Raw genomic sequence first — 19648 nt, forward strand, 5'->3', positions numbered from 1 at the left:
TTAGTATAGTGGCAAGTATCTCCGCCTGTCACGCGGAAGACCGGGGTTCGATTCCCTGACGAGGAGCCCATCTTTGTTTTCTACTCAATCTTCACAACAGGGCAAATCAGAAGTAATGCTCCAGTATGCAGCTCTCAAGGTTAGGCTTTAATCCCATCCCCCGAAACAACTGCCTTCAACCATTAATGTAGTAACAGTGGTACCTGGATCACAACAACCACACACAACCTGCCTGCTCTCTTTGAGAATGGGTCACATATTGCCACCATCAGATTGAGTCTAAACTGATGTTATTTGCTGGTTGCTTGCATGTAAGGCGTGTACCTCAAAAGTGAATAAGCCACGTGGTCACAGCGTACATTGAGCCTTTACCCTATTGGTGACTTCAGTCCAGTTTTGAATCTCTCTTCTGAAATCTCAAAGGACTCCTTGTACCAAATTCTTATGAATCCGATTTGGCTCTTCTCATAAAAATACTTATGAGACTCGGTGGTTATGGTGTATTTTCCAGTGTCAGGCCAAAGGGGATCATGCTACGTCTGTTTCTGTAGTGTAGTGGTTATCACGTTCGCTTAACACGCGAAAGGTCCCCAGCTCGAAACTGGGCAGAAACAACTTCCTATGTCTCAACTATTTTCCAACACAGCGAGGTCAGAATGTTCTGGCAGAAAATGTATGTGACTCATAGCATCTCCATTCGCCATTGCTGTCATCCACATTGAGTGTGATTTTGCAGATGCGGCGTCGAATTTGAGAAACTCTAGGAATGGCAAACTTTCCGTTATCTCTCAGTCTGTCACTGCTTTGTCTGTCACCCTCAAGCTCAAGCCAAGGTCATGCAAGGCTCATCCCAGGAGTTTGAAAGCAGACACCAGCAAAGAGAGGAACCTCCCAAATGGAAGCAGCATTAGAGATTCTGAACTGCTTGTTGAACAGAAGACAGAGGTATGTAATGGCGCTTGTTTCTTCTCTTTGTGAGAGATTTGGGACAGTAAGCTATACTTCAGTTTTCACAAAGAGCTCAATGTAACAAATTCCTAACATTCGGATGTGGCTACTCTAACGAGAAAAACAAATTGGACCCACACGTATTTGTGGGTCAAGCAGAGGTGCTTGGTGACATGTCAGTTTCTGTAGTGTAGTGGTTATCACGTTCGCTTCACACGCGAAAGTTCCCCAGCTCGAAACTGGGCAGAAACATCTTTGTGCGATGATGCTTTAGTCAAACTACTTGGGACCCAACTTCTGTGTCTCCGTTTGATATACTGGGTTTCAGAGACTGTTGTTCCAAGGATCCATGAAGACAATAACACTTGATGTTTTTTACAGTGAGAGTGTTTTTAAAGATGTGGTGGCAACATTGAGAAAAAATTGGGATGGCAAGGCTTATTCCAGGGGTTTTGAAAGGAGACACCAGCAAAGAGAAGAACCTCCCAGATGACTATTAAGGCCCAGTTGGGTTCAGTATTCATCCCAAATGCAGTATACTCTGAGCATATATGAAATCTTTGCAAATTCAGTGTACACAAAGTCGCCAATGTAAGTCCTCAGTCCTTTTCAAAATCCAGTTTACTGGAGTAGAAAGCCAGTTCACCAAAAGATTTCTCATCATCCCCCCAACAGAAAGAGTACAATGTATTAAAAGTCAGAACAGCGCCACCTTTTTTTAGAAATGGCCGAGTTTTGCAGTGAAGCAGTCCTCGTTAGTATAGTGGCAAGTATCTCCGCCTGTCACGCGGAAGACCGGGGTTCGATTCCCCGACGAGGAGTCCATCTTTGTTTTCTACTCAATCTTCACAACAGGGCAAATCAGAAGTAATGCTCCAGTATGCAGCTCTCAAGGTTAGGGTTTAATCCCATCCCCCGAAACAACTGCCTTCAACCATTAATGTAGTAACAGTGGTACCTGGATCACAACAACCACACACAACCTGCCTGCTCTCTTTGAGAATGGGTCACATATTGCCACCATCAGATTGAGTCTAAACTGATGTAATTTGCTGGTTGCTTGCATGTAAGGCGTGTACCTCAAAAGTGAATAAGCCACGTGGTCACAGCGTACATTGAGCCTTTACCCTATTGGTGACTTCAGTCCAGTTTTGAATCTCTCTTCTGAAATCTCAAAGGACTCCTTGTACCAAATTCTTATGAATCCGATTTGGCTCTTCTCATAAAAATACTTATGAGACTCGGTGGTTATGGTGTATTTTCCAGTGTCAGGCCAAAGGGGATCATGCTACGTCTGTTTCTGTAGTGTAGTGGTTATCACGTTCGCTTAACACGCGAAAGGTCCCCAGCTCGAAACTGGGCAGAAACAACTTCCTATGTCTCAACTATTTTCCAACACAGCGAGGTCAGAATGTTCTGGCAGAAAATGTATGTGACTCATAGCATCTCCATTCGCCATTGCTGTCATCCACATTGAGTGTGATTTTGCAGATGCGGCGTCGAATTTGAGAAACTCTAGGAATGGCAAACTTTCCGTTATCTCTCAGTCTGTCACTGCTTTGTCTGTCACCCTCAAGCTCAAGCCAAGGTCATGCAAGGCTCATCCCAGGAGTTTGAAAGCAGACACCAGCAAAGAGAGGAACCTCCCAAATGGAAGCAGCATTAGAGATTCTGAACTGCTTGTTGAACAGAAGACAGAGGTATGTAATGGCGCTTGTTTCTTCTCTTTGTGAGAGATTTGGGACAGTAAGCTATACTTCAGTTTTCACAAAGAGCTCAATGTAACAAATTCCTAACATTCGGATGTGGCTACTCTAACGAGAAAAACAAATTGGACCCACACGTATTTGTGGGTCAAGCAGAGGTGCTTGGTGACATGTCAGTTTCTGTAGTGTAGTGGTTATCACGTTCGCTTCACACGCGAAAGTTCCCCAGCTCGAAACTGGGCAGAAACATCTTTGTGCGATGATGCTTTAGTCAAACTACTTGGGACCCAACTTCTGTGTCTCCGTTTGATATACTGGGTTTCAGAGACTGTTGTTCCAAGGATCCATGAAGACAATAACACTTGATGTTTTTTACAGTGAGAGTGTTTTTAAAGATGTGGTGGCAACATTGAGAAAAAATTGGGATGGCAAGGCTTATTCCAGGGGTTTTGAAAGGAGACACCAGCAAAGAGAAGAACCTCCCAGATGACTATTAAGGCCCAGTTGGGTTCAGTATTCATCCCAAATGCAGTATACTCTGAGCATATATGAAATCTTTGCAAATTCAGTGTACACAAAGTCGCCAATGTAAGTCCTCAGTCCTTTTCAAAATCCAGTTTACTGGAGTAGAAAGCCAGTTCACCAAAAGATTTCTCATCATCCCCCCAACAGAAAGAGTACAATGTATTAAAAGTCAGAACAGCGCCACCTTTTTTTAGAAATGGCCGAGTTTTGCAGTGAAGCAGTCCTCGTTAGTATAGTGGCAAGTATCTCCGCCTGTCACGCGGAAGACCGGGGTTCAATTCCCCGACGAGGAGTCCATCTTTGTTTTCTACTCAATCTTCACAACAGGGCAAATCAGAAGTAATGCTCCAGTATGCAGCTCTCAAGGTTAGGGTTTAATCCCATCCCCCGAAACAACTGCCTTCAACCATTAATGTAGTAACAGTGGTACCTGGATCACAACAACCACACACAACCTGCCTGCTCTCTTTGAGAATGGGTCACATATTGCCACCATCAGATTGAGTCTAAACTGATGTAATTTGCTGGTTGCTTGCATGTAAGGCGTGTACCTCAAAAGTGAATAAGCCACGTGGTCACAGCGTACATTGAGCCTTTACCCTATTGGTGACTTCAGTCCAGTTTTGAATCTCTCTTCTGAAATCTCAAAGGACTCCTTGTACCAAATTCTTATGAATCCGATTTGGCTCTTCTCATAAAAATACTTATGAGACTCGGTGGTTATGGTGTATTTTCCAGTGTCAGGCCAAAGGGGATCATGCTACGTCTGTTTCTGTAGTGTAGTGGTTATCACGTTCGCTTAACACGCGAAAGGTCCCCAGCTCGAAACTGGGCAGAAACAACTTCCTATGTCTCAACTATTTTCCAACACAGTGAGGTCAGAATGTTCTGGCATCAAATGTATGTGACTCATAGCATCTCCATTCGCCATTGCTGTCATCCACATTGAGTGTGATTTTGCAGATGCGGCGTCGGATTTGAGAAACTCTAGGAATGGCAAACTTTCCGTTATCTCTCAGTCTGTCACTTCTTTGTCTGTCACCCTCAAGCTCAAGCCAAGGTCATGCAAGGCTCATCCCAGGGGTTTGAAAGCAGACACCAGCAAAGAGAGGAACCTCCCAAATGGAAGCAGCATTAGAGATTCTGAACTGCTTGTTGAACAGAAGACAGAGGTATGTTATGTCGCTTGTTTCTTCTCTTTGTGAGAGATTTGGGACAGTAAGCTATACTTCAGTTTTCACAAAGAGCTCAATGTAACAAATTCCTAACATTCGGATGTGGCTACTCTAACGAGAAAAACAAATTGGACCCACACGTATTTGTGGGTCAAGCAGAGGTGCTTGGTGACATGTCAGTTTCTGTAGTGTAGTGGTTATCACGTTCGCTTCACACGCGAAAGGTCCCCAGCTCGAAACTGGGCAGAAACATCTTTGTGCGATGATGCTTTAGTCAAACTACTTGGGACCCAACTTCTGTGTCTCCGTTTGATATACTGGGTTTCAGAGACTGTTGTTCCAAGGATCCATGAAGACAATAACACTTGATGTTTTTCACCGTGAGAGTGTTTTTAAAGATGTGGTGGCAACATTGAGAAAAAATTGGGATGGCAAGGCTTATTCCAGGGGTTTTGAAAGGAGACACCAGCAAAGAGAAGAACCTCCCAGATGACTATTAAGGCCCAGTTGGGTTCAGTATTCATCCCAAATGCAGTATACTCTGAGCATATATGAAATCTTTGCAAATTCAGTGTACACAAAGTCGCCAATGTAAGTCCTCAGTCCTTTTCAAAATCCAGTTTACTGGAGTAGAAAGCCAGTTCACCAAAAGATTTCTCATCATCCCCCCAACAGAAAGAGTACAATGTATTAAAAGTGAGAACAGCGCCACCTTTTTTTAGAAATGGCCGAGTTTTGCAGTGAAGCAGTCCTCGTTAGTATAGTGGCAAGTATCTCCGCCTGTCACGCGGAAGACCGGGGTTCGATTCCCCGACGAGGAGTCCATCTTTGTTTTCTACTCAATCTTCACAACAGGGCAAATCAGAAGTAATGCTCCAGTATGCAGCTCTCAAGGTTAGGGTTTAATCCCATCCCCCGAAACAACTGCCTTCAACCATTAATGTAGTAACAGTGGTACCTGGATCACAACAACCACACACAACCTGCCTGCTCTCTTTGAGAATGGGTCACATATTGCCACCATCAGATTGAGTCTAAACTGATGTTATTTGCTGGTTGCTTGCATGTAAGGCGTGTACCTCAAAAGTGAATAAGCCACGTGGTCACAGCGTACATTGAGCCTTTACCCTATTGGTGACTTCAGTCCAGTTTTGAATCTCTCTTCTGAAATCTCAAAGGACTCCTTGTACCAAATTCTTATGAATCCGATTTGGCTCTTCTCATAAAAATACTTATGAGACTCGGTGGTTATGGTGTATTTTCCAGTGTCAGGCCAAAGGGGATCATGCTACGTCTGTTTCTGTAGTGTAGTGGTTATCACGTTCGCTTAACACGCGAAAGGTCCCCAGCTCGAAACTGGGCAGAAACAACTTCCTATGTCTCAACTATTTTCCAACACAGTGAGGTCAGAATGTTCTGGCAGCAAATGTATGTGACTCATAGCATCTCCATTCGCCATTGCTGTCATCCACATTGAGTGTGATTTTGCAGATGCGGCGTCGGATTTGAGAAACTCTAGGAATGGCAAACTTTCCGTTATCTCTCAGTCTGTCACTTCTTTGTCTGTCACCCTCAAGCTCAAGCCAAGGTCATGCAAGGCTCATCCCAGGAGTTTGAAAGCAGACACCAGCAAAGAGAGGAACCTCCCAAATGGAAGCAGCATTAGAGATTCTGAACTGCTTGTTGAACAGAAGACAGAGGTATGTTATGTCGCTTGTTTCTTCTCTTTGTGAGAGATTTGGGACAGTAAGCTATACTTCAGTTTTCACAAAGAGCTCAATGTAACAAATTCCTAACATTCGGATGTGGCTACTCTAACGAGAAAAACAAATTGGACCCACACGTATTTGTGGGTCAAGCAGAGGTGCTTGGTGACATGTCAGTTTCTGTAGTGTAGTGGTTATCACGTTCGCTTCACACGCGAAATGTCCCCAGCTCGAAACTGGGCAGAAACATCTTTGTGCGATGATGCTTTAGTCAAACTACTTGGGACCCAACTTCTGTGTCTCCGTTTGATATACTGGGTTTCAGAGACTGTTGTTCCAAGGATCCATGAAGACAATAACACTTGATGTTTTTCACAGTGAGAGTGTTTTTAAAGATGTGGTGGCAACATTGAGAAAAAATTGGGATGGCAAGGCTTATTCCAGGGGTTTTGAAAGGAGACACCAGCAAAGAGAAGAACCTCCCAGATGACTATTAAGGCCCAGTTGGGTTCAGTATTCATCCCAAATGCAGTATACTCTGAGCATATATGAAATCTTTGCAAATTCAGTGTACACAAAGTCGCCAATGTAAGTCCTCAGTCCTTTTCAAAATCCAGTTTACTGGAGTAGAAAGCCAGTTCACCAAAAGATTTCTCATCATCCCCCCAACAGAAAGAGTACAATGTATTAAAAGTCAGAACAGCGCCACCTTTTTTTAGAAATGGCCGAGTTTTGCAGTGAAGCAGTCCTCGTTAGTATAGTGGCAAGTATCTCCGCCTGTCACGCGGAAGACCGGGGTTCGATTCCCCGACGAGGAGTCCATCTTTGTTTTCTACTCAATCTTCACAACAGGGCAAATCAGAAGTAATGCTCCAGTATGCAGCTCTCAAGGTTAGGGTTTAATCCCATCCACCGAAACAACTGCCTTCAACCATTAATGTAGTAACAGTGGTACCTGGATCACAACAACCACACACAACCTGCCTGCTCTCTTTGAGAATGGGTCACATATTGCCACCATCAGATTGAGTCTAAACTGATGTTATTTGCTGGTTGCTTGCATGTAAGGCGTGTACCTCAAAAGTGAATAAGCCACGTGGTCACAGCGTACATTGAGCCTTTACCCTATTGGTGACTTCAGTCCAGTTTTGAATCTCTCTTCTGAAATCTCAAAGGACTCCTTGTACCAAATTCTTATGAATCCGATTTGGCTCTTCTCATAAAAATACTTATGAGACTCGGTGGTTATGGTGTATTTTCCAGTGTCAGGCCAAAGGGGATCATGCTACGTCTGTTTCTGTAGTGTAGTGGTTATCACGTTCGCTTAACACGCGAAAGGTCCCCAGCTCGAAACTGGGCAGAAACAACTTCCTATGTCTCAACTATTTTCCAACACAGTGAGGTCAGAATGTTCTGGCAGCAAATGTATGTGACTCATAGCATCTCCATTCGCCATTGCTGTCATCCACATTGAGTGTGATTTTGCAGATGCGGCGTCGAATTTGAGAAACTCTAGGAATGGCAAACTTTCCGTTATCTCTCAGTCTGTCACTTCTTTGTCTGTCACCCTCAAGCTCAAGCCAAGGTCATGCAAGGCTCATCCCAGGAGTTTGAAAGCAGACACCAGCAAAGAGAGGAACCTCCCAAATGGAAGCAGCATTAGAGATTCTGAACTGCTTGTTGAACAGAAGACAGAGGTATGTAATGGCGCTTGTTTCTTCTCTTTGTGAGAGATTTGGGACAGTAAGCTATACTTCAGTTTTCACAAAGAGCTCAATGTAACAAATTCCTAACATTCGGATGTGGCTACTCTAACGAGAAAAACAAATTGGACCCACATGTATTTGTGGGTCAAGCAGAGGTGCTTGGTGACATGTCAGTTTCTGTAGTGTAGTGGTTATCACGTTCGCTTCACACGCGAAAGTTCCCCAGCTCGAAACTGGGCAGAAACATCTTTGTGCGATGATGCTTTAGTCAAACTACTTGGGACCCAACTTCTGTGTCTCCGTTTGATATACTGGGTTTCAGAGACTGTTGTTCCAAGGATCCATGAAGACAATAACACTTGATGTTTTTTACAGTGAGAGTGTTTTTAAAGATGTGGTGGCAACATTGAGAAAAAATTGGGATGGCAAGGCTTATTCCAGGGGTTTTGAAAGGAGACACCAGCAAAGAGAAGAACCTCCCAGATGACTATTAAGGCCAAGTTGGGTTCAGTATTCATCCCAAATGCAGTATACTCTGAGCATATATGAAATCTTTGCAAATTCAGTGTACACAAAGTCGCCAATGTAAGTCCTCAGTCCTTTTCAAAATCCAGTTTACTGGAGTAGAAAGCCAGTTCACCAAAAGATTTCTCATCATCCCCCCAACAGAAAGAGTACAATGTATTAAAAGTCAGAACAGCGCCACCTTTTTTTAGAAATGGCCGAGTTTTGCAGTGAAGCAGTCCTCGTTAGTATAGTGGCAAGTATCTCCGCCTGTCACGCGGAAGACCGGGGTTCGATTCCCCGACGAGGAGTCCATCTTTGTTTTCTACTCAATCTTCACAACAGGGCAAATCAGAAGTAATGCTCCAGTATGCAGCTCTCAAGGTTAGGGTTTAATCCCATCCCCCGAAACAACTGCCTTCAACCATTAATGTAGTAACAGTGGTACCTGGATCACAACAACCACACACAACCTGCCTGCTCTCTTTGAGAATGGGTCACATATTGCCACCATCAGATTGAGTCTAAACTGATGTAATTTGCTGGTTGCTTGCATGTAAGGCGTGTACCTCAAAAGTGAATAAGCCACGTGGTCACAGCGTACATTGAGCCTTTACCCTATTGGTGACTTCAGTCCAGTTTTGAATCTCTCTTCTAAAATCTCAAAGGACTCCTTGTACCAAATTCTTATGAATCCGATTTGGCTCTTCTCATAAAAATACTTATGAGACTCGGTGGTTATGGTGTATTTTCCAGTGTCAGGCCAAAGGGGATCATGCTACGTCTGTTTCTGTAGTGTAGTGGTTATCACGTTCGCTTAACACGCGAAAGGTCCCCAGCTCGAAACTGGGCAGAAACAACTTCCTATGTCTCAACTATTTTCCAACACAGTGAGGTCAGAATGTTCTGGCAGAAAATGTATGTGACTCATAGCATCTCCATTCGCCATTGCTGTCATCCACATTGAGTGTGATTTTGCAGATGCGGCGTCGAATTTGAGAAACTCTAGGAATGGCAAACTTTCCGTTATCTCTCAGTCTGTCACTTCTTTGTCTGTCACCCTCAAGCTCAAGCCAAGGTCATGCAAGGCTCATCCCAGGGGTTTGAAAGCAGACACCACCAAAGAGAGGAACCTCCCAAATGGAAGCAGCATTAGAGATTCTGAACTGCTTGTTGAACAGAAGACAGAGGTATGTTATGTCGCTTGTTTCTTCTCTTTGTGAGAGATTTGGGACAGTAAGCTATACTTCAGTTTTCACAAAGAGCTCAATGTAACAAATTCCTAACATTCGGATGTGGCTACTCTAACGAGAAAAACAAATTGGACCCACACGTATTTGTGGGTCAAGCAGAGGTGCTTGGTGACATGTCAGTTTCTGTAGTGTAGTGGTTATCACGTTCGCTTCACACGCGAAAGGTCCCCAGCTCGAAACTGGGCAGAAACATCTTTGTGCGATGATGCTTTAGTCAAACTACTTGGGACCCAACTTCTGTGTCTCCGTTTGATATACTGGGTTTCAGAGACTGTTGTTCCAAGGATCCATGAAGACAATAACACTTGATGTTTTTCACAGTGAGAGTGTTTTTAAAGATGTGGTGGCAACATTGAGAAAAAATTGGGATGGCAAGGCTTATTCCAGGGGTTTTGAAAGGAGACACCAGCAAAGAGAAGAACCTCCCAGATGACTATTAAGGCCCAGTTGGGTTCAGAATTCATCCCAAATGCAGTATACTCTGAGCATATATGAAATCTTTGCAAATTCAGTGTACACAAAGTCGCCAATGTAAGTCCTCAGTCCTTTTCAAAATCCAGTTTACTGGAGTAGAAAGCCAGTTCACCAAAAGATTTCTCATCATCCCCCCAACAGAAAGAGTACAATGTATTAAAAGTCAGAACAGCGCCACCTTTTTTTAGAAATGGCCGAGTTTTGCAGTGAAGCAGTCCTCGTTAGTATAGTGGCAAGTATCTCCGCCTGTCACGCGGAAGACCGGGGTTCGATTCCCCGACGAGGAGTCCATCTTTGTTTTCTACTCAATCTTCACAACAGGGCAAATCAGAAGTAATGCTCCAGTATGCAGCTCTCAAGGTTAGGCTTTAATCCCATCCCCCGAAACAACTGCCTTCAACCATTAATGTAGTAACAGTGGTACCTGGATCACAACAACCACACACAACCTGCCTGCTCTCTTTGAGAATGGGTCACATATTGCCACCATCAGATTGAGTCTAAACTGATGTTATTTGCTGGTTGCTTGCATGTAAGGCGTGTACCTCAAAAGTGAATAAGCCACGTGGTCACAGCGTACATTGAGCCTTTACCCTATTGGTGACTTCAGTCCAGTTTTGAATCTCTCTTCTGAAATCTCAAAGGACTCCTTGTACCAAATTCTTATGAATCCGATTTGGCTCTTCTCATAAAAATACTTATGAGACTCGGTGGTTATGGTGTATTTTCCAGTGTCAGGCCAAAGGGGATCATGCTACGTCTGTTTCTGTAGTGTAGTGGTTATCACGTTCGCTTAACACGCGAAAGGTCCCCAGCTCGAAACTGGGCAGAAACAACTTCCTATGTCTCAACTATTTTCCAACACAGTGAGGTCAGAATGTTCTGGCAGAAAATGTATGTGACTCATAGCATCTCCATTCGCCATTGCTGTCATCCACATTGAGTGTGATTTTGCAGATGCGGCGTCGAATTTGAGAAACTCTAGGAATGGCAAACTTTCCGTTATCTCTCAGTCTGTCACTGCTTTGTCTGTCACCCTCAAGCTCAAGCCAAGGTCATGCAAGGCTCATCCCAGGGGTTTGAAAGCAGACACCAGCAAAGAGAGGAACCTCCCAAATGGAAGCAGCATTAGAGATTCTGAACTGCTTGTTGAACAGAAGACAGAGGTATGTTATGTCGCTTGTTTCTTCTCTTTGTGAGAGATTTGGGACAGTAAGCTATACTTCAGTTTTCACAAAGAGCTCAATGTAACAAATTCCTAACATTCGGATGTGGCTACTCTAACGAGAAAAACAAATTGGACCCACACGTATTTGTGGGTCAAGCAGAGGTGCTTGGTGACATGTCAGTTTCTGTAGTGTAGTGGTTATCACGTTCGCTTCACACGCGAAATGTCCCCAGCTCGAAACTGGGCAGAAACATCTTTGTGCGATGATGCTTTAGTCAAACTACTTGGGACCCAACTTCTGTGTCTCCGTTTGATATACTGGGTTTCAGAGACTGTTGTTCCAAGGATCCATGAAGACAATAACACTTGATGTTTTTCACAGTGAGAGTGTTTTTAAAGATGTGGTGGCAACATTGAGAAAAAATTGGGATGGCAAGGCTTATTCCAGGGGTTTTGAAAGGAGACACCAGCAAAGAGAAGAACCTCCCAGATGACTATTAAGGCCCAGTTGGGTTCAGTATTCATCCCAAATGCAGTATACTCTGAGCATATATGAAATCTTTGCAAATTCAGTGTACACAAAGTCGCCAATGTAAGTCCTCAGTCCTTTTCAAAATCCAGTTTACTGGAGTAGAAAGCCAGTTCACCAAAAGATTTCTCATCATCCCCCCAACAGAAAGAGTACAATGTATTAAAAGTCAGAACAGCGCCACCTTTTTTTAGAAATGGCCGAGTTTTGCAGTGAAGCAGTCCTCGTTAGTATAGTGGCAAGTATCTCCGCCTGTCACGCGGAAGACCGGGGTTCGATTCCCCGACGAGGAGTCCATCTTTGTTTTCTACTCAATCTTCACAACAGGGCAAATCAGAAGTAATGCTCCAGTATGCAGCTCTCAAGGTTAGGGTTTAATCCCATCCACCGAAACAACTGCCTTCAACCATTAATGTAGTAACAGTGGTACCTGGATCACAACAACCACACACAACCTGCCTGCTCTCTTTGAGAATGGGTCACATATTGCCACCATCAGATTGAGTCTAAACTGATGTTATTTGCTGGTTGCTTGCATGTAAGGCGTGTACCTCAAAAGTGAATAAGCCACGTGGTCACAGCGTACATTGAGCCTTTACCCTATTGGTGACTTCAGTCCAGTTTTGAATCTCTCTTCTGAAATCTCAAAGGACTCCTTGTACCAAATTCTTATGAATCCGATTTGGCTCTTCTCATAAAAATACTTATGAGACTCGGTGGTTATGGTGTATTTTCCAGTGTCAGGCCAAAGGGGATCATGCTACGTCTGTTTCTGTAGTGTAGTGGTTATCACGTTCGCTTAACACGCGAAAGGTCCCCAGCTCGAAACTGGGCAGAAACAACTTCCTATGTCTCAACTATTTTCCAACACAGTGAGGTCAGAATGTTCTGGCATCAAATGTATGTGACTCATAGCATCTCCATTCGCCATTGCTGTCATCCACATTGAGTGTGATTTTGCAGATGCGGCGTCGAATTTGAGAAACTCTAGGAATGGCAAACTTTCCGTTATCTCTCAGTCTGTCACTTCTTTGTCTGTCACCCTCAAGCTCAAGCCAAGGTCATGCAAGGCTCATCCCAGGAGTTTGAAAGCAGACACCAGCAAAGAGAGGAACCTCCCAAATGGAAGCAGCATTAGAGATTCTGAACTGCTTGTTGAACAGAAGACAGAGGTATGTAATGGCGCTTGTTTCTTCTCTTTGTGAGAGATTTGGGACAGTAAGCTATACTTCAGTTTTCACAAAGAGCTCAATGTAACAAATTCCTAACATTCGGATGTGGCTACTCTAACGAGAAAAACAAATTGGACCCACACGTATTTGTGGGTCAAGCAGAGGTGCTTGGTGACATGTCAGTTTCTGTAGTGTAGTGGTTATCACGTTCGCTTCACACGCGAAAGTTCCCCAGCTCGAAACTGGGCAGAAACATCTTTGTGCGATGATGCTTTAGTCAAACTACTTGGGACCCAACTTCTGTGTCTCCGTTTGATATACTGGGTTTCAGAGACTGTTGTTCCAAGGATCCATGAAGACAATAACACTTGATGTTTTTTACAGTGAGAGTGTTTTTAAAGATGTGGTGGCAACATTGAGAAAAAATTGGGATGGCAAGGCTTATTCCAGGGGTTTTGAAAGGAGACACCAGCAAAGAGAAGAACCTCCCAGATGACTATTAAGGCCAAGTTGGGTTCAGTATTCATCCCAAATGCAGTATACTCTGAGCATATATGAAATCTTTGCAAATTCAGTGTACACAAAGTCGCCAATGTAAGTCCTCAGTCCTTTTCAAAATCCAGTTTACTGGAGTAGAAAGCCAGTTCACCAAAAGATTTCTCATCATCCCCCCAACAGAAAGAGTACAATGTATTAAAAGTCAGAACAGCGCCACCTTTTTTTAGAAATGGCCGAGTTTTGCAGTGAAGCAGTCCTCGTTAGTATAGTGGCAAGTATCTCCGCCTGTCACGCGGAAGACCGGGGTTCGATTCCCCGACGAGGAGTCCATCTTTGTTTTCTACTCAATCTTCACAACAGGGCAAATCAGAAGTAATGCTCCAGTATGCAGCTCTCAAGGTTAGGGTTTAATCCCATCCCCCGAAACAACTGCCTTCAACCATTAATGTAGTAACAGTGGTACCTGGATCACAACAACCACACACAACCTGCCTGCTCTCTTTGAGAATGGGTCACATATTGCCACCATCAGATTGAGTCTAAACTGATGTAATTTGCTGGTTGCTTGCATGTAAGGCGTGTACCTCAAAAGTGAATAAGCCACGTGGTCACAGCGTACATTGAGCCTTTACCCTATTGGTGACTTCAGTCCAGTTTTGAATCTCTCTTCTAAAATCTCAAAGGACTCCTTGTACCAAATTCTTATGAATCCGATTTGGCTCTTCTCATAAAAATACTTATGAGACTCGGTGGTTATGGTGTATTTTCCAGTGTCAGGCCAAAGGGGATCATGCTACGTCTGTTTCTGTAGTGTAGTGGTTATCACGTTCGCTTAACACGCGAAAGGTCCCCAGCTCGAAACTGGGCAGAAACAACTTCCTATGTCTCAACTATTTTCCAACACAGTGAGGTCAGAATGTTCTGGCAGAAAATGTATGTGACTCATAGCATCTCCATTCGCCATTGCTGTCATCCACATTGAGTGTGATTTTGCAGATGCGGCGTCGAATTTGAGAAACTCTAGGAATGGCAAACTTTCCGTTATCTCTCAGTCTGTCACTTCTTTGTCTGTCACCCTCAAGCTCAAGCCAAGGTCATGCAAGGCTCATCCCAGGGGTTTGAAAGCAGACACCACCAAAGAGAGGAACCTCCCAAATGGAAGCAGCATTAGAGATTCTGAACTGCTTGTTGAACAGAAGACAGAGGTATGTTATGTCGCTTGTTTCTTCTCTTTGTGAGAGATTTGGGACAGTAAGCTATACTTCAGTTTTCACAAAGAGCTCAATGTAACAAATTCCTAACATTCGGATGTGGCTACTCTAACGAGAAAAACAAATTGGACCCACACGTATTTGTGGGTCAAGCAGAGGTGCTTGGTGACATGTCAGTTTCTGTAGTGTAGTGGTTATCACGTTCGCTTCACACGCGAAAGGTCCCCAGCTCGAAACTGGGCAGAAACATCTTTGTGCGATGATGCTTTAGTCAAACTACTTGGGACCCAACTTCTGTGTCTCCGTTTGATATACTGGGTTTCACAGACTGTTGTTCCAAGGATCCATGAAGACAATAACACTTGATGTTTTTCACAGTGAGAGTGTTTTTAAAGATGTGGTGGCAACATTGAGAAAAAATTGGGATGGCAAGGCTTATTCCAGGGGTTTTGAAAGGAGACACCAGCAAAGAGAAGAACCTCCCAGATGACTATTAAGGCCCAGTTGGGTTCAGTATTCATCCCAAATGCAGTATACTCTGAGCATATATGAAATCTTTGCAAATTCAGTGTACACAAAGTCGCCAATGTAAGTCCTCAGTCCTTTTCAAAATCCCGTCTACTGGAGTAGAAAGCCAGTTCACCAAAAGATTTCTCATCATCCCCACAACAGAAAGAGTACAATGTATTAAAAGTCAGAACAGCGCCACCTTTTTTTAGAAATGGCCGAGTTTTGCAGTGAAGCAGTCCTCGTTAGTATAGTGGCAAGTATCTCCGCCTGTCACGCGGAAGACCGGGGTTCGATTCCCCGACGAGGAGTCCATCTTTGTTTTCTACTCAATCTTCACAACAGGGCAAATCAGAAGTAATGCTCAAGTATGCAGCTCTCAAGGTTAGGCTTTAATCCCATCCCCCGAAACAACTGCCTTCAACCATTAATGTAGTAACAGTGGTACCTGGATCACAACAACCACACACAACCTGCCTGCTCTCTTTGAGAATGGGTCACATATTGCCACCATCAGATTGAGTCTAAACTGATGTTATTTGCTGGTTGCTTGCATGTAAGGCGTGTACCTCAAAAGTGAATAAGCCACGTGGTCACAGCGTACATTGAGCCTTTACCCTATTGGTGACTTCAGTCCAGTTTTGAATCTCTCTTCTGAAATCTCAAAGGACTCCTTGTACCAAATTCTTATGAATCCGATTTGGCTCTTCTCATAAAAATACTTATGAGACTCGGTGGTTATGGTGTATTTTCCAGTGTCAGGCCAAAGGGGATCATGCTACGTCTGTTTCTGTAGTGTAGTGGTTATCACGTTCGCTTAACACGCGAAAGGTCCCCAGCTCGAAACTGGGCAGAAACAACTTCCTATGTCTCAACTATTTTCCAACACAGTGAGGTCAGAATGTTCTGGCAGAAAATGTATGTGACTCATAGCATCTCCATTCGCCATTGCTGTCATCCACATTGAGTGTGATTTTGCAGATGCGGCGTCGAATTTGAGAAACTCTAGGAATGGCAAACTTTCCGTTATCTCTCAGTCTGTCACTGCTTTGTCTGTCACCCTCAAGCTCAAGCCAAGGTCATGCAAGGCTCATCCCAGGGGTTTGAAAGCAGACACCACCAAAGAGAGGAACCTCCCAAATGGAAGCAGCATTAGAGATTCTGAACTGCTTGTTGAACAGAAGACAGAGGTATGTTATGTCGCTTGTTTCTTCTCTTTGTGAGAGATTTGGGACAGTAAGCTATACTTCAGTTTTCACAAAGAGCTCAATGTAACAAATTCCTAACATTCGGATGTGGCTACTCTAACGAGAAAAACAAATTGGACCCACACGTATTTGTGGGTCAAGCAGAGGTGCTTGGTGACATGTCAGTTTCTGTAGTGTAGTGGTTATCACGTTCGCTTCACACGCGAAAGGTCCCCAGCTCGAAACTGGGCAGAAACATCTTTGTGCGATGATGCTTTAGTCAAACTACTTGGGACCCAACTTCTGTGTCTCCGTTTGATATACTGGGTTTCAGAGACTGTTGTTCCAAGGATCCATGAAGACAATAACACTTGATGTTTTTCACAGTGAGAGTGTTTTTAAAGATGTGGTGGCAACATTGAGAAAAAATTGGGATGGCAAGGCTTATTCCAGGGGTTTTGAAAGGAGACACCAGCAAAGAGAAGAACCTCCCAGATGACTATTAAGGCCCAGTTGGGTTCAGTATTCATCCCAAATGCAGTATACTCTGAGCATATATGAAATCTTTGCAAATTCAGTGTACACAAAGTCGCCAATGTAAGTCCTCAGTCCTTTTCAAAATCCAGTTTACTGGAGTAGAAAGCCAGTTCAGCAAAAGATTTCTCATCATCCCCCCAACAGAAAGAGTACAATGTATTAAAAGTCAGAACAGCGCCACCTTTTTTTAGAAATGGCCGAGTTTTGCAGTGAAGCAGTCCTCGTTAGTATAGTGGCAAGTATCTCCGCCTGTCACGCGGAAGACCGGGGTTCGATTCCCCGACGAGGAGTCCATCTTTGTTTTCTACTCAATCTTCACAACAGGGCAAATCAGAAGTAATGCTCCAGTATGCAGCTCTCAAGGTTAGGCTTTAATCCCATCCCCCGAAACAACTGCCTTCAACCATTAATGTAGTAACAGTGGTACCTGGATCACAACAACCACACACAACCTGCCTGCTCTCTTTGAGAATGGGTCACATATTGCCACCATCAGATTGAGTCTAAACTGATGTTATTTGCTGGTTGCTTGCATGTAAGGCGTGTACCTCAAAAGTGAATAAGCCACGTGGTCACAGCGTACATTGAGCCTTTACCCTATTGGTGACTTCAGTCCAGTTTTGAATCTCTCTTCTGAAATCTCAAAGGACTCCTTGTACCAAATTCTTATGAATCCGATTTGGCTCTTCTCATAAAAATACTTATGAGACTCGGTGGTTATGGTGTATTTTCCAGTGTCAGGCCAAAGGGGATCATGCTACGTCTGTTTCTGTAGTGTAGTGGTTATCACGTTCGCTTAACACGCGAAAGGTCCCCAGCTCGAAACTGGGCAGAAACAACTTCCTATGTCTCAACTATTTTCCAACACAGTGAGGTCAGAATGTTCTGGCAGAAAATGTATGTGACTCATAGCATCTCCATTCGCCATTGCTGTCATCCACATTGAGTGTGATTTTGCAGATGCGGCGTCGAATTTGAGAAACTCTAGGAATGGCAAACTTTCCGTTATCTCTCAGTCTGTCACTGCTTTGTCTGTCACCCTCAAGCTCAAGCCAAGGTCATGCAAGGCTCATCCCAGGGGTTTGAAAGCAGACACCAGCAAAGAGAGGAACCTCCCAAATGGAAGCAGCATTAGAGATTCTGAACTGCTTGTTGAACAGAAGACAGAGGTATGTTATGTCGCTTGTTTCTTCTCTTTGTGAGAGATTTGGGACAGTAAGCTATACTTCAGTTTTCACAAAGAGCTCAATGTAACAAATTCCTAACATTCGGATGTGGCTACTCTAACGAGAAAAACAAATTGGACCCACACGTATTTGTGGGTCAAGCAGAGGTGCTTGGTGACATGTCAGTTTCTGTAGTGTAGTGGTTATCACGTTCGCTTCACACGCGAAAGTTCCCCAGCTCGAAACTGGGCAGAAACATCTTTGTGCGATGATGCTTTAGTCAAACTACTTGGGACCCAACTTCTGTGTCTCCGTTTGATATACTGGGTTTCACAGACTGTTGTTCCAAGGATCCATGAAGACAATAACACTTGATGTTTTTCACAGTGAGAGTGTTTTTAAAGATGTGGTGGCAACATTGAGAAAAAATTGGGATGGCAAGGCTTATTCCAGGGGTTTTGAAAGGAGACACCAGCAAAGAGAAGAACCTCCCAGATGACTATTAAGGCCCAGTTGGGTTCAGTATTCATCCCAAATGCAGTATACTCTGAGCATATATGAAATCTTTGCAAATTCAGTGTACACAAAGTCGCCAATGTAAGTCCTCAGTCCTTTTCAAAATCCAGTTTACTGGAGTAGAAAGCCAGTTCAGCAAAAGATTTCTCATCATCCCCCCAACAGAAAGAGTACAATGTATTAAAAGTCAGAACAGCGCCACCTTTTTTTAGAAATGGCCGAGTTTTGCAGTGAAGCAGTCCTCGTTAGTATAGTGGCAAGTATCTCCGCCTGTCACGCGGAAGACCGGGGTTCGATTCCCCGACGAGGAGTCCATCTTTGTTTTCTACTCAATCTTCACAACAGGGCAAATCAGAAGTAATGCTCCAGTATGCAGCTCTCAAGGTTAGGCTTTAATCCCATCCCCCGAAACAACTGCCTTCAACCATTAATGTAGTAACAGTGGTACCTGGATCACAACAACCACACACAACCTGCCTGCTCTCTTTGAGAATGGGTCACATATTGCCACCATCAGATTGAGTCTAAACTGATGTTATTTGCTGGTTGCTTGCATGTAAGGCGTGTACCTCAAAAGTGAATAAGCCACGTGGTCACAGCGTACATTGAGCCTTTACCCTATTGGTGACTTCAGTCCAGTTTTGAATCTCTCTTCTGAAATCTCAAAGGACTCCTTGTACCAAATTCTTATGAATCCGATTTGGCTCTTCTCATAAAAATACTTATGAGACTCGGTGGTTATGGTGTATTTTCCAGTGTCAGGCCAAAGGGGATCATGCTACGTCTGTTTCTGTAGTGTAGTGGTTATCACGTTCGCTTAACACGCGAAAGGTCCCCAGCTCGAAACTGGGCAGAAACAACTTCCTATGTCTCAACTATTTTCCAACACAGTGAGGTCAGAATGTTCTGGCAGAAAATGTATGTGACTCATAGCATCTCCATTCGCCATTGCTGTCATCCACATTGAGTGTGATTTTGCAGATGCGGCGTCGAATTTGAGAAACTCTAGGAATGGCAAACTTTCCGTTATCTCTCAGTCTGTCACTGCTTTGTCTGTCACCCTCAAGCTCAAGCCAAGGTCATGCAAGGCTCATCCCAGGGGTTTGAAAGCAGACACCAGCAAAGAGAGGAACCTCCCAAATGGAAGCAGCATTAGAGAT

General features: G+C 43.9%; 26 non-coding genes across 26 annotated transcripts; all 26 read left to right on the top strand.

Moving 5' to 3' along the window:
- The first annotated feature begins 541 nt into the window (after nt 1-541).
- trnav-aac (transfer RNA valine (anticodon AAC)) lies at nt 542-614 on the top strand. Its single transcript has one exon. It is a non-coding gene; the product is annotated as a tRNA-Val (tRNA).
- Nucleotides 615-1697: 1083 nt separating this feature from the next.
- On the top strand, nt 1698-1769 carry trnad-guc (transfer RNA aspartic acid (anticodon GUC)). The gene has a single exon. It is a non-coding gene; the product is annotated as a tRNA-Asp (tRNA).
- Nucleotides 1770-2244: 475 nt separating this feature from the next.
- trnav-aac (transfer RNA valine (anticodon AAC)) lies at nt 2245-2317 on the top strand. Its single transcript has one exon. It is a non-coding gene; the product is annotated as a tRNA-Val (tRNA).
- A 1630-nt stretch (nt 2318-3947) lies between these two features.
- On the top strand, nt 3948-4020 carry trnav-aac (transfer RNA valine (anticodon AAC)). The gene has a single exon. It is a non-coding gene; the product is annotated as a tRNA-Val (tRNA).
- Nucleotides 4021-4533: 513 nt separating this feature from the next.
- On the top strand, nt 4534-4606 carry trnav-cac (transfer RNA valine (anticodon CAC)). Its single transcript has one exon. It is a non-coding gene; the product is annotated as a tRNA-Val (tRNA).
- Nucleotides 4607-5103: 497 nt separating this feature from the next.
- On the top strand, nt 5104-5175 carry trnad-guc (transfer RNA aspartic acid (anticodon GUC)). Its single transcript has one exon. It is a non-coding gene; the product is annotated as a tRNA-Asp (tRNA).
- A 475-nt stretch (nt 5176-5650) lies between these two features.
- Nucleotides 5651-5723, top strand: trnav-aac (transfer RNA valine (anticodon AAC)). Its single transcript has one exon. It is a non-coding gene; the product is annotated as a tRNA-Val (tRNA).
- Nucleotides 5724-6806: 1083 nt separating this feature from the next.
- trnad-guc (transfer RNA aspartic acid (anticodon GUC)) lies at nt 6807-6878 on the top strand. Its single transcript has one exon. It is a non-coding gene; the product is annotated as a tRNA-Asp (tRNA).
- Nucleotides 6879-7353: 475 nt separating this feature from the next.
- On the top strand, nt 7354-7426 carry trnav-aac (transfer RNA valine (anticodon AAC)). The gene has a single exon. It is a non-coding gene; the product is annotated as a tRNA-Val (tRNA).
- Nucleotides 7427-8509: 1083 nt separating this feature from the next.
- Nucleotides 8510-8581, top strand: trnad-guc (transfer RNA aspartic acid (anticodon GUC)). The gene has a single exon. It is a non-coding gene; the product is annotated as a tRNA-Asp (tRNA).
- Nucleotides 8582-9056: 475 nt separating this feature from the next.
- On the top strand, nt 9057-9129 carry trnav-aac (transfer RNA valine (anticodon AAC)). Its single transcript has one exon. It is a non-coding gene; the product is annotated as a tRNA-Val (tRNA).
- Nucleotides 9130-9642: 513 nt separating this feature from the next.
- trnav-cac (transfer RNA valine (anticodon CAC)) lies at nt 9643-9715 on the top strand. The gene has a single exon. It is a non-coding gene; the product is annotated as a tRNA-Val (tRNA).
- Nucleotides 9716-10212: 497 nt separating this feature from the next.
- trnad-guc (transfer RNA aspartic acid (anticodon GUC)) lies at nt 10213-10284 on the top strand. Its single transcript has one exon. It is a non-coding gene; the product is annotated as a tRNA-Asp (tRNA).
- Nucleotides 10285-10759: 475 nt separating this feature from the next.
- On the top strand, nt 10760-10832 carry trnav-aac (transfer RNA valine (anticodon AAC)). Its single transcript has one exon. It is a non-coding gene; the product is annotated as a tRNA-Val (tRNA).
- A 1083-nt stretch (nt 10833-11915) lies between these two features.
- Nucleotides 11916-11987, top strand: trnad-guc (transfer RNA aspartic acid (anticodon GUC)). Its single transcript has one exon. It is a non-coding gene; the product is annotated as a tRNA-Asp (tRNA).
- Nucleotides 11988-12462: 475 nt separating this feature from the next.
- Nucleotides 12463-12535, top strand: trnav-aac (transfer RNA valine (anticodon AAC)). Its single transcript has one exon. It is a non-coding gene; the product is annotated as a tRNA-Val (tRNA).
- A 1083-nt stretch (nt 12536-13618) lies between these two features.
- trnad-guc (transfer RNA aspartic acid (anticodon GUC)) lies at nt 13619-13690 on the top strand. The gene has a single exon. It is a non-coding gene; the product is annotated as a tRNA-Asp (tRNA).
- A 475-nt stretch (nt 13691-14165) lies between these two features.
- trnav-aac (transfer RNA valine (anticodon AAC)) lies at nt 14166-14238 on the top strand. Its single transcript has one exon. It is a non-coding gene; the product is annotated as a tRNA-Val (tRNA).
- A 513-nt stretch (nt 14239-14751) lies between these two features.
- Nucleotides 14752-14824, top strand: trnav-cac (transfer RNA valine (anticodon CAC)). Its single transcript has one exon. It is a non-coding gene; the product is annotated as a tRNA-Val (tRNA).
- Nucleotides 14825-15321: 497 nt separating this feature from the next.
- trnad-guc (transfer RNA aspartic acid (anticodon GUC)) lies at nt 15322-15393 on the top strand. The gene has a single exon. It is a non-coding gene; the product is annotated as a tRNA-Asp (tRNA).
- Nucleotides 15394-15868: 475 nt separating this feature from the next.
- On the top strand, nt 15869-15941 carry trnav-aac (transfer RNA valine (anticodon AAC)). The gene has a single exon. It is a non-coding gene; the product is annotated as a tRNA-Val (tRNA).
- Nucleotides 15942-16454: 513 nt separating this feature from the next.
- trnav-cac (transfer RNA valine (anticodon CAC)) lies at nt 16455-16527 on the top strand. The gene has a single exon. It is a non-coding gene; the product is annotated as a tRNA-Val (tRNA).
- Nucleotides 16528-17024: 497 nt separating this feature from the next.
- trnad-guc (transfer RNA aspartic acid (anticodon GUC)) lies at nt 17025-17096 on the top strand. Its single transcript has one exon. It is a non-coding gene; the product is annotated as a tRNA-Asp (tRNA).
- A 475-nt stretch (nt 17097-17571) lies between these two features.
- On the top strand, nt 17572-17644 carry trnav-aac (transfer RNA valine (anticodon AAC)). The gene has a single exon. It is a non-coding gene; the product is annotated as a tRNA-Val (tRNA).
- Nucleotides 17645-18727: 1083 nt separating this feature from the next.
- On the top strand, nt 18728-18799 carry trnad-guc (transfer RNA aspartic acid (anticodon GUC)). Its single transcript has one exon. It is a non-coding gene; the product is annotated as a tRNA-Asp (tRNA).
- A 475-nt stretch (nt 18800-19274) lies between these two features.
- Nucleotides 19275-19347, top strand: trnav-aac (transfer RNA valine (anticodon AAC)). The gene has a single exon. It is a non-coding gene; the product is annotated as a tRNA-Val (tRNA).
- Nucleotides 19348-19648: the final 301 nt, after the last annotated feature.

Source organism: Limanda limanda, chromosome 4 (assembly GCF_963576545.1).
Source record: "Limanda limanda chromosome 4, fLimLim1.1, whole genome shotgun sequence".
NCBI lineage: Eukaryota > Metazoa > Chordata > Actinopteri > Pleuronectiformes > Pleuronectidae > Limanda > Limanda limanda.